Below are 12,753 nucleotides of genomic sequence, written 5' to 3'. Positions count from 1 at the left end.
CTGCAAGACAGATAAACGCAGAGAATGCCTTACTGCCCAAGGGGCTCAGGAAAACAGTTTTGAGAATGAAAACTGAGTTCCTCTGATGTAGGAAAGAGCTGAGGGCACAGAGGCTATGGAAGAATAGGTGCACTTTGGTATTCTTGGGTAATATGCTGTAAATCAAAAGATAAATTTATCTCTAGAAGAAGAATGAGGAAAAAAATATGATTTTGGAGAAATCATATTTTTTTATGAAATTCAAAGCATTTATTCTTGTGTCACTGCTACAGTGAACAGGACACATTGCATGGGTCATGTGATTATGGTAATAGTTATATATGACTTGTCTGGAGATTGGTTAAAAATCAAGAGGATATAAAGTGAAATCTATTCATTTTCCTAAAAGACACAACATAGAAGACATAGAAACAACAGCATCTGGCTAAGGGTGTCTTAAGAGCCCTGCTACCCCATACCCCTGGATTTTGCCCTGTAAAATAGTAATGGTTGAAGACAGTAGTGATAACAGTCACTTTCTTATTTTTCTGGGATTCTGAAAGTGAATCTGGAACCTCCTGCAGACTTTTTTTGCTGAAGAGCTGAAGGCTAGGAAGACTTTTATCCAGATACTGAGCCATCAAGTGGGCATATGTCCAGAAACTGGTGTTTCAGCAAACACAAAGAAGCTCAACAAAATACCAAAAGCCTGAGTGAAAAGAGAAGAAACTTCCTACGTTGCTAGATCTAAACTCCCACCTTTATTTTATGAACAGATATATGATAGAATCCTTTAAGCTAGAAGTCTTTTTTTCCCTTTTCCAGAGTCTAGTGAGGGAAGAGACAGCATCTCAGATATGTCAAGTCCCTCAGCTTAAGAGAGGAAGAGAAATCAAGATGTAGTTTGCTGTAGCTAATGCAGTGCTACCAACTACAGCAAAGGCTCCGGAGCTGAAGGCAGTGCTTTGGTCAATTTACATTCTGTTCACACTCAAAGCCAAATGTTTGCAAATACCATGGACCTAAGGCTTTCCATCAGTTTCTGTGGGGAAAAAAAAGAGCTTGTACTATGATAAAAATGGAAATTCAAAGGCAAGGGGAACTCAGATCTGTGTGATCTGTGCTTTCAGTTGCACAGAAATATGCACGGAGCAGTTCCCCGATAGAAAGGTACAGGCCCAGTCAGTTGAGTGGTGTATAAGAGATCTGAGCTGTCGGGGTGGATTAGTTGTGTCCAACTGTGTTGTGTCCAACTGTGAAGGACTGAGGGGATTGTAAGATGGTGGGAAATTCTTCAGAGGAATGTAAGTTTAGGAAGAGCAGCCTAAGTCACTGAATCTTATCCAGCTTTCTCAGGCAGTCGTGTCATATAAACCCTCTCACAAATGTTTAAATTTTATCTCAAAAGTAATGAGGCTTTTTGGCCCTCCTCCTCTTGTTGGAAAACCTTCCAGAATTTCACTGCTCTGATGGCTTGAAACTGTCTTCAAATTTCCAGTCTAAACCTATTTGTAGCTAGTTTATATCTATTTGATTTTGTGCCAACATTATCCCCTAATTTAAATAATTTTTGCAGTCCTGGTATCAGTTTCCACTTTCCCTTCCCTTCCTTGATGTATTTATAGCAAGTAATCATATACCCTAACAGTTTCATTTTGCCTGAATGCACAGCACAAGCTCATGCAGAGGATGTCTGTGCAGTGCAGTGAAATTCGGTGCAGACTCCTGAGCTATTGCTGGCCCCAACCGATATGTCTACCTGTTGTGTTGCAGCTATACAAGCTCAGGGCCAGAAGCAGCTCATCCACTTCAGTGCAGCTAAAGATAACAAGTACCACTCATCTGCACCATGACATACTGCTTCCAGAGCAGATAAAGTCCACATAAAGTCTTTCTGCACCACTCTGCAGTGCTCAGTGCAGGCATTCACTAATTGGGTTCCCTGGCTTTTTTCCATTCCATTCTCTAATGGTGCAGACTTACTCTGAATCTGCCCTAATGTGACTTTTTCTTCTAACCATAACTACCTCTGCATCACGTACCATGCTCCAGATATGATTTCCCTTATGTCCTGCCCAATGGCCTTACTATTTGTCGATCAGCTGCGCGGACTGTGAGTAGTTGCATGAGTTACTCCCATGGCTTCATCACACTGGTGACTCACAGAAAGCCTGTGAAAAGCCAGTATATCATGGACCTACTTGTTCTTCTAGTTGTGTGATCAGCTCTCAGCTCATCAGTAACAGGGATGGGTTATACGAACAGGTCAGTTTATCACTAAGAAGATAAACTAGGAGCCTGTCTTTTTTTTTTTTCCTCCTCACTTCACAGGGGAAGGGTATGAGAGTCAATGAGAAATGAGTCATCATTTTAAGAGTTCATTTTCAATGAGAGAACTCCAACGGGTGTCAGGGAAATGATGCAGATTTGGATGCAAATCTTTTTTTTTTCTGGGAAGCAGGTTAGAGGATTTATATTCTAGCCCTTCCTTTTCCACATCTTTTGGCTTCTAGCCATGACTGAACAGGCGAAAATAAAAAGCCCTGTAAAGGGCAAAGGAGAAAGAGTGAAAAGCTCATAGGAAACCTTTTCTTTATGGATTTCCAGAGGTAAAATATTTCCAGCATTTATCAAGTCTTGTTCCATCTTTGCAATCAGACAGTTTAATTCTAAGTGATTAATCTTTTCATTTTTTTTCTTCTGCAGTTGGATTATTCAGGTAGCCTTGGTTAGGACAGTGCTCCAATGACAAAATCAGTACTATATTCTATATGCTTCTTTCTGTTTGGGCCAAGTAAATCACATTTCTCAAATCTTGTTCTCCTTTTATACAAGTAGAAGTTTTGGAATACAAATCACAATATACTGAATTTTAAAACTTTCAACGAGTAGGGTTTCTCGATTTTTTCCTTTTTTATAATTTATTTTATTTTAAATAAGAACAGGTGAAGCAAATAATAAACAATATTATCAGTAATTCCATTTGTTTTAATTGCTGAGCAACCAGTCTCAAGGACTTTTACAAACAGAATTGAAAATTAGTACAAAATCAACAAAAACTTGATATGCAAGGATTAGCACCAGTGATGAGCATAGATAATTATTTGAAGAAAAGTATTGTTTAAATGAACATGAACATAAAGTTATTAAACATAAATTCAGATTAGCTTTAAAGTAGGAGTTATGAGACATTCCTCCAGAAAGAAATATAACTTCCAGTACATACTACTCCCAATTGTCTCATAGTAAATAAAGTTTTGACAAAACTTAGATCAAATACAAGTCTTAGATCAAATGCAGTATACTACCTCTATTGTAATAAGATGACTTTTTAAAGCAGTGTCAGCATTTTGGCCTCCTGGAGATAAAGCAGCTGTGCCCTTGAAAATACACACTGGAATTTTATGGAGTCCATCAGTACAAGCTAGTGCTAGCTTCTAGGAGTAAGGCTGTCCTGTTTCTGTGTCAATCACAGAAGGCTCTGTGGCACTCTGATACATTCCTGAAGTCTCAGTAATGGAGACTTCTGTTTTATCCTTCCATTATTATATGGGAAAATACACTGACCTCAAAAAAAAAAAAAAAAAAAAAAAAAAAAAAGAAAGAAAAAAGAAAAGAGACAAAGGCAAGAGACAATTTTAGAGTAGGCTGGATCAGGAGGGCATCTACTTCAGCTTTTCATGTCCCTGGATAAGGAAAGGTCAGAGAATTACATCCAATTATTTTTCTGTTCTAATCCTAAATTCTCTAATTATATTATGGAATCATAGAATCGTAGTATCACCAAGGTTGGAAAAGACATCCAATACCATCTAGTCTGACTGTTCACCTACCACTATTTCCTCACTAAACCACATCCCTTAGTACAGCATCTGAATATTTCTTAAACACGAGATTATGGTTGTTGCAGAAAACTATGTAAAGCTTTTCTAATTATAATATTAATTTTCTTACTTCTAAACAGCTCAATACAACTTAAATCTCTTAAATCCAGTTAACTTTAGACTGTTATGGTACGGTAAAATTCTATATTCATTGCTATTTTCAGCCCATCTAAGACCTCAAAAGTAATTCAGGAAACACATCATGTGATGCATAATACCCACATAACCTTAGTTTTAGGAATAGTAGAAGGTTTTGGCAGGAAAGAAGTAGAAATGAAAGAGTTATTCTATAATTTTTTTACTGTTGAATTTCAGACTAGTATGATTCCTATCTATCATCTAGTATAAATAAGAAACAATGTTTTGTTTTATGCTAATATTTTAATTGCAACAATTTCATTTATTTGATTTTTATTGTGATTCCTGTGTATTTTACCATCATACATCTAACCATTCTTCTTTGTAAAACACTGCGTTTATGGGAACGTTTTCCTAAAATAACTGTCTTCCTAACATTCAGATGATTCAAGCTTCTATTCTGGTCCATTCTTGCTGAATTCTAGTAGTTTATGGATTTTTGTGATTTCCATTCAGTTTTGTGAAAGGAGTTTACATTCAGTTTAAATTAGCTTGAGTATACATTTTATTTTTCTGAATAATGTTAAGAAAAGTGTATGGGAACTGCTGAGTCATGGCCTGAACCTCTGATTAATCACCTGAGGCAAGCCATGAGTCAGCCAGAGGAGCACAGGTGAAGGCAATTCACCTGTGCTGCCGGAAGGGGTGGAGCATGGTTACTCCTCTCCTAGACCTATTTAAGAGCTGGCTACCAGCAGGGAAGGATCTCATCTGGAGATCTTCTCTTTTGGTGTTTTTTGTGGGTGAGCCTAGCATAACGGTAAGCCCTCCATTTGTTCTCTCTTGCTATCTTAATCTACTTTGCCTAACTCTCTTGTTTGTTTGTTTTTGTGTGTGTTTATAGCATCTTAATATCCATTGATTATACAAAAAGTATGGGCAGATAAGGTATATATTCCTAGCAATAGTTAAAATAATTGTCGCTATCTGAAAAAAATTAATAATCTCATTTATTGGTGTTTGCCTTAGGATAACAAGAATACATGTATATATAAATCTCCTATGAGCTCTGATTTATATATATATATGTATATATATATGTATATATATATGTATATATATATATATATATGTATACATGTATATATATATACATATATATACATGTGTGTATATATATGTATATATATATATACACACACTAAGATATTAAATGTGGGCTAAAAAAATGCATTTAATTAATTAATTAATACCTTTTGAGGCTGAAGTGTTATGATGAGCTTCTGTGACAGCCTGGGGGGGAAAAAAAAACTGAAAATCATAGTTATTCACGTTATTTCTACTCCTGTTATATGTTTTACTTTTTTTTTTTTAATTGTTTTACTTATTATTGTATGTGAAAGAAAACTGAACATGATCTATTCTAGAAGTTACATGCCATGCTCTTTCCCATTTTCTTGAATTCCACTACTACAATGCCGGCTATAATTATCGAGTTCGAGGAAAAAAAAATAAAAAAACCTATTAATCTCTCAGCTTTCAGAACCTGCTCAAGCATTCTCTATGGCTTGGATTGTACTTTCTGAAATAATTCCTGGGTCTTGGCAGTTATGTCATTTTTATTAATCTGTTTTCCTACAGTTTAACAGCTCTTGACACTACTTTCTATCGTGGCTTGGTTTTGGGTTTTTGTTTTGTTTATTTTATTGGTGGTGTTTTTTCTCACCATTGTGTGTTTGGTACTGTCTCCTCTATCCCCAGCAATATCTTTACCTGGAATATTATCTTATGATCTTGGTGGCTTTCTGGTATGTGTTTTTCTTTTTTTTTTTTTTTTTTTTTTTTTTTTTTTTTTTTTTTTTTTTCCCCTAGTGCCTTGGGCTAACACTTCTTGTCTAGGGTTTTCAGGATAGACAAACATTTCCACTGGAAAGAGACTGCTGTTAAATATGTGTGTATATATCTATTGTCAAGATATTTGTGGAGTGCTGTAAGTTTATACTGTAAAATCCTATACATAATCCTTCTCATGTCTTTAGAATTGATCTGTAAAATGTGTTTGGATAGTGAAGAAAGAAAAGAGATTTTCAGAGTTATTTGATGAGAACATAATTCAGAAATCAAGAGACAAAAGTATTCTTTTCTTCTCTTTTAGATTGTTTTAAACCTGAGGGAGGTGGGGGGATGTAAAAATGGTTTTGAAGTGTTTCTTTGCTTACAGTTTGTAACAGAAACTGTTGTCCCCTGTCTATTTTTTTCCCCACTTTTATGAAGGTCAATATTAAAAATAAATGTCTTTCTATCAAATTTCCCAAAATATTCTAAAAAGATTATTTTTAGCCCCTTGATGTATAGTATGTATTGTCAATCATCAACTTTCTCATAATGAGCATTTCTATGAACACTGACATTCACAAAGCACTTCTTTCCAATATGGATAATAGAGCACTGGAATAGCCCAGGTGATGTCTCCCTCTTCAGAAGTCATCTGGACATATTCTGGATAATCTGATCAAGGTTGCCTTGGTTGAATGGGTGGCTGGACCAGGGGACTTCTGTAATTTCCCTTCCAAGTTTAAACATTTTATGATTCTGAATGAGTTTAAGGTGCTGTCTCCTTGGATTTCATCAGGGAGTGGTGGGCTTTGGGGTTGTGCTCTGTGCACAGTCTGTCTGAAGTTCCTTATTTTTCCATTTTTACTTTCACACTCTTTCCTTCTTCATTCACTGTTCCCTGTGACATTTTGTTGATTACTTTTCCCTCTCTCCTCACCACTTCACAAGGAGGACTATGAGATTATTATCAGTCAGAAACTCAGGTGGTCCTAGGGGAAAATCTGTGAGGACAGGAAATAAGTGATATTTAGAGCTATTCCATACTTCCGCACCATAAGAATTTCTGTGTGAGTGATAAAGGAAGACATAACCATGCCTCATCCATTTAGTGCTCTTTTCAGATCTGTTGTCCATAACATTACCAGCCCTATTTTAAATTAGCCAGTGTTGTCTGCTCCAACAAGCTCTTTAACATCAAGGTCTAGAAAGTTACTACATAAATAATTACCCTATTTTGTATACCTTTAAACAACCTAATATTAGTTTGATCAAAAGCCTTAACTTAGTGAATAGTTCAGCTGCTGTGATCTTGTCCATCATCTCCATGATTTTATAAACCCCAGTTATGTTCCTCCCCCATTCTCCTCTCCAAATTAAAGAGTTGCAGCCTGTTTAGTTTCTCCTCACACAGAAGTTACTCCATCCTCCTTACTGTCTTACGTGTTTTTCTCTGTATGTTGTCTACATTGATTATGCTATTCCTGAAGTGTAGAGGCTGGAACCATATGCGATGCATAAAGCTGAGGGCAGCAGGATTTTATTTACCAGCAAAAATGACATCCTCTGTGTTGTTTTTTTTTTTTTTGTTTTTTTCAGTGCCTATCATGAACAAAATCCATTCTGGTAACTTTCATCATTTCTACTGCTGCAGATGGAGCCAATTATTAGAAAACTTTTTAGCCTTGGCTCATTCTTAAATATCAGTTCCAAATTCAGCCTCATGGAGCCACTTAATGGGAAAGTTTCTTCATATGTATCTTCTAGAATGATCATTTGTTTGGAAAGTCTTTCTGCAACACTGTGACAGTGATGTGGCATTTAACTACTTGCAAAAGTCTAATATGATTTATAAACTTTTGTACGTACTGCTTAGCTCCTTCTGTGTCCTAAAAAGCTGAATAAGGCTGGTCAGCAGGAATCCACTGCTGATTCTTGTCTGGACTGGAAAATAAAGTTCTAACCTTTCCTTCCAATTTTTAAAACATCCTTTCCTCCAACCTGTTGGCAGCTCAGTTCCTTTAAAAGACTTGGGTGAGAAAGACCATAAGAAGCCTTTGAAAATCTAATTATATTATATATATATATATCTAATTATATGGTTTCCATGGTGCTGCCTTTATCTGTGGGCTAGTTGACCCCAGCCCATGGACAGAAGTCCAACAGGTTACTGAGGCGGTTTTTTTTTATCTCAGTACTTAGTGCTTTATTGTAGGCTCATCTGCCTTTGCAGTGAGTGGGAGTCTCCATCCTGCAGCTCCCAGAATCACCTCCTGAGCACTTTTTCAGAGATGTGAGTCTGGGCAACTAGAGCAAAGAACTGACTTATGTCTCAATAGCACAATGTAATATTTTCCACAGTGCTTTAATTTTGTAGCTGAGCTCCTTGGATTACTTGCCATATTATCCCAGTGACTTCTTCATTTAATACTTTCATATATCTCTCATGGTAGCATCTATTGTACAACATAAATACACAATCCTACAACATACCCCACAACCACACTGGTTGTGGGAATCTCCTCAGAATCCCTAGATTCATATAATTGATTGAGTTTCTTTCTTATAGTATTTTTTATACCACTATCCTTAACCATTTCATTAAATAATTAATTAAAATGCAAACAAATTCCGAACTTATTTTTGAATGTATGCCACCGCATTTGTCCACAGCCTGAAATGTTTCCTAAAATAGTAAACATAAGTACAGAAATACAAACTTGCTAGTTACTTAGTCTTAATCTACTTGAAGTTGATGCAGAGATACAAAGTATGTGGTGTACCACAAATAGCTTCTATATGCTAAAAGTCCTGAATTACAGAAATTCAAAACAGAAAAGAAAGAATTAGAGTAGGAAATAAATATATATTTTTAATATGGTTTTGCTTGTCATATTTGAACTCTCCACTACAGGAGATCAAAGTCCCCCTATGGTGCCAAGCTCACAGTTTGAGAACTGCTACTTTGCACTTAGAAAGCTGTGAGGTGCAAAGTAAAAACAAGATCGAATTCTTGGAAGAGGTCAGTAGTTTATTGTACTCTTTTGTTCTACCAAAAGTATCTTAAATGGTATGTAATTTTTTTAATCTGTATGATTAAATTAAAGCTGACAAATACCAGGGAATTTGATTACTTTTGGAAAACATATACATATATTCCATTTCAAGAACATCAAATATGGAGTCAGTTAAAATTGTGGTCTTAGAAAAACACAAGTTTTTCTGATTTTTCTGAATCTTTTAACTTGCATACTATTGGTAAGCCACGTACCTGGCTCATAGCTTACTTTTGTCACCTCAAAAATTAGTATAACACCTTAAATATTTTGAGATTAACAGAAGAGAGCTTACTGAAGAGAATGAACATACCAGTTCAAACAAGTATATCACACCGAAGTTATGTAAGTCAGAATTATATACTCATAGAAAAATTTAAAAAATGCTTAAAAGATAGAATGATTTCAAATAAAAGTATAGATTTTATAATGATGCTTTTGATCTATAATCTATAAGATCTATGTATGTATTAGTTTTTAACATCCCACAGCAATTTGGCAAGTTGATCTCTCAGTTGTACCATTGAAAATTTCGTATATAAACCCAGTATTTCAGTAACTATATCAGTACTACTGGAATATGGCTAAGTATTAAAAAGATTAACATTCTATATGTTAATTATTCAGAACAAGAAAGTGTAGCATCTTATCTGCCAATATAAAAAAAAAAAATAGCATGTATGTGAACTGTGATTTTTTTTTTTTTTTTTTTCAGCAAGTTACTGCAGATCTCCATGTTAAAAGCCACTTTTGGTTGTCATTCCATTATATATTATAAAATGCACATGGCTAAGCTGCTCAGTTACTTAAATTGGTAACTAAATTAATGAGCTGAACTAAGATTTAGGAGCATCAATAACTGGATTGTCTGGAGTTTATTTAAGAAAAAATTATGCAATAAAGAAGTTTGTAACCCTGATCCTCCTAGGTTTAGACATGTGGTATTTGGTGTTTGGAGGACAGGAAAAGGAAGAAGAGGCTTCAAAGGTAAGTTAAATGGATATTCCTCCCTTACACTATCTCTTAGAAGAACACATGTAGACATTGTAATTCCCTACAAATTTCTGCTGGCTCTGTGATCTAATAGTAAAAGACGTGTCATGTGCCAATGTTGTTTGTTTGTTTTTATAGGTTTTCTTTTTCAGGTCATTCTTTTCAATAGCGGCCACATGCAAAGTAGCAAAAATGCTGCTGATCACAATGTTTTTGTAGATAAGATGCTGTAAATTATCTGGAAGTTTATCTAGATAATGATAACAAAAAGCAAGTTATGTTACAAATATTCCTATGGTCTTGCTGTCATGATCCTGTACGATTTTTCTACATGCATTTTGTCCTTCTCATATAGCTAGATTCTCCTTTTAACTGTAGTTTAAGAGTAGAATTAAGCAAGAAAATAGTTAGAAGTCATATCAGGAAAAGAAACATAAAGGAACACAAAGGAATCTAATTCAAGCCAGTTGGGAAACTGCCTACTCTTTCTGTGGAAATATATTTCTTTCATGTATCTGAGCAAATGAGTGAACAGGAACACTGGGAAAAAAAAAGTCTGTAAATTTCATGACTAGAATGTAGAAGTGGAGGTGACTGGAAAATTACATTTAAGGGGACTTGAGGACTGTGTCTTTTCATTCTGTCTTTGAACTTGTCAACACTTAAAAAAAAAAAAAAAAAAGCCCTTCTATTCTCCAGTGCTTCAATAGAGTTTTATGGAGCTAAATGTCATATGTACTACAAATATGCAAGGACTGCTCTGAATGTAATGCCTCCTATATTATTATGCTGGCCCACAAAATCAGAGGCAGTGGTATCCAGAGGAGGATTAATCTTTCCACCAATATTCTGTTACGTTTTGTTGCCGTGTGACAGATGGCAGCAGAGGGGCAGCCTGACAAAATGGCATCCAATATGGAAGTGCATATGAAAAAAAGATGTCATTGAACTTCTTCCTGCTGAAAAAATTCCACCCACTGACATTCATCAACAATTGCTGAATGTTTATTGAGACCAAACAGTGGAGGTGAGCACAGTGACGTGGTGGTGATGTGTTTCAGCAGTCGCAGCGGCAACACTGGGTCACCTTCATTGGTGCAGATTCTTATAATTATGGCATGCAGGCTCTTGTTCATCACTGGTGAAACTACATAGCCGATGGTTATGGTGACTACTGTAGCTGAGAATTTGCTTTATCTAATAGTGTTATTTTGCTCTTTGTATCTTTTGTAGTTTCCATGGAAATAAATATGAGGCATTACTTCTGGAGTGACTCTCATAAAACCTATTCTTTTCTGTGGATAACCTAATACAAATTTATTACTTATGTGGTTATTTGTGGCTATTTTTTTCCCTAGTGTTGTAGAATAGCTGATCTCAGAATTAGGGCCTCTCGCTAGTCCTTTCTGATGTATTTTGTGTAGGAACATATTTACCTGAATTTTATAACTTCTACTTTTCTTCTTTTGTGATCTTGTATTTTCTTAGATAATCCAGCATCATACTTAAAACAGCGTGCTTTCATTCTGACATTATCAAAAAAAGCACAGTGATTATAAAGTACCAAATAATGTGTAAGTACTTTTTCCTAATTCAAGCCTTTCCAAAAAGGTGTGTGTGTATACACACACATATATATGTATATAAAATGCTGTATCTCATGTGAAGTCATATCCAATTCACATATGCAGCTATGCTTCTCTATGTATCTGGATGGATTCTCCCCTCTGGATGTTAAGTAGTAGCCCTAAACTCTGTCCCTCTGTATAACAGAAAAGTTTCTTCATTCCTTTATTTGTGCTAGTGGGCTCTTTCCCCTTCAGGTTCGAAAAGATGTTGTAGGCCAGAGCCACCAAATAATGAGGTTTTTTTCTTAATGATTCTTACACAGGACATATTCAGTCATCTATTTTCTGACTCATCTCAAACAATTCCAAGTAAGAGACACTTAAGCCAAAAAAATACAGAAACCACTAGGTAAGACCACTGCATTATCAAATAATTTAAGAGCAGCTCTAAATGAGTCACAACAGAAAAACTGCATTGATGAATCCTGCAGGAATCAATAGCTCTCTATGTCTGCTCAGCAATCTATATGAATTGTCATTGAAGAGTCTAGAACTGTGGCCAAAATTCAGCATGCTAATGAAATCATATGTCAAGAATTACATTAATATTACATCTGATCTTCAAAGTCCAATGGCTGATATATCACTTAGAGGTCAGTAAGAGTCAAATAAGGACAGCAGCTGTTGGACAAAGTCCTTACAGGATTGTTTAACACATACTCATTATCTTCATCAACAAATAAGCTGGTTTTTCACGTAAGATAAGTGACCTTAGGAAGACTAGTCAAAAGGAGGATTAAAATCCTTTTTTTCTCTTTATGAAGATTTAACTGGAGGTTTTGAAACCAAGTAGAACTCTAAAAATACATTTCACTTGCTGTTTCTCACTTTAAAGGAAAGAAAAAGTCACTGAGTCATGAAGAAAAGGCTCCAATGATGTGAAAAATAGATGTTTACTTCTGCCTAGAGTTCTTTTCTGTTATATATATTGCCTAAAAAGTAGTACTGCAAGGTAATCACCAATTATAAGAGAGCCCTTGCTTGACCATTGTGGTAAGTGGTAATGTACCGAGAATCAGATCTTTTCATAGTTTTCAGAAGACAGAAAAACCATACGTTTAATAACAATGTTGGCTGACCAGAAATGTTCAGTTTCAATACTGTCTATCTACATGTGTGTATGAATGGCAAATAAAGATGAAAATATCTGTAACCTCATGGCAGTTTAACTTAGAAGGCAGGTTCCCAAAAAAGGATCTCTAGTTCCAGTTGAAAATAGATCCACAAGGGATTACAAACTCAAATTGGGTTTCATTTTGTGAGAAATACAATTCAATTAACAAGCTATGTCATGGGATCACA

The 12,753-nt window shown here is 35.5% G+C and overlaps 1 long non-coding RNA gene across 1 annotated transcript; it reads left to right on the top strand.

Annotated features, from left to right (window-relative positions):
• The first annotated feature begins 4,723 nt into the window (after window positions 1-4,723).
• Window positions 4,724-11,084, top strand: LOC125691326 (uncharacterized). Its single transcript, XR_007376092.1, has 3 exons — window positions 4,724-4,761; window positions 9,759-9,817; window positions 10,700-11,084. It is a non-coding gene; the product is annotated as an uncharacterized LOC125691326 (long non-coding RNA).
• The last annotated feature ends 1,669 nt before the right edge of the window (window positions 11,085-12,753 follow it).

Source organism: Lagopus muta, chromosome 3 (assembly GCF_023343835.1).
Source record: "Lagopus muta isolate bLagMut1 chromosome 3, bLagMut1 primary, whole genome shotgun sequence".
NCBI lineage: Eukaryota > Metazoa > Chordata > Aves > Galliformes > Phasianidae > Lagopus > Lagopus muta.
This window is presented reverse-complemented; position numbering and strand designations above follow the sequence as displayed.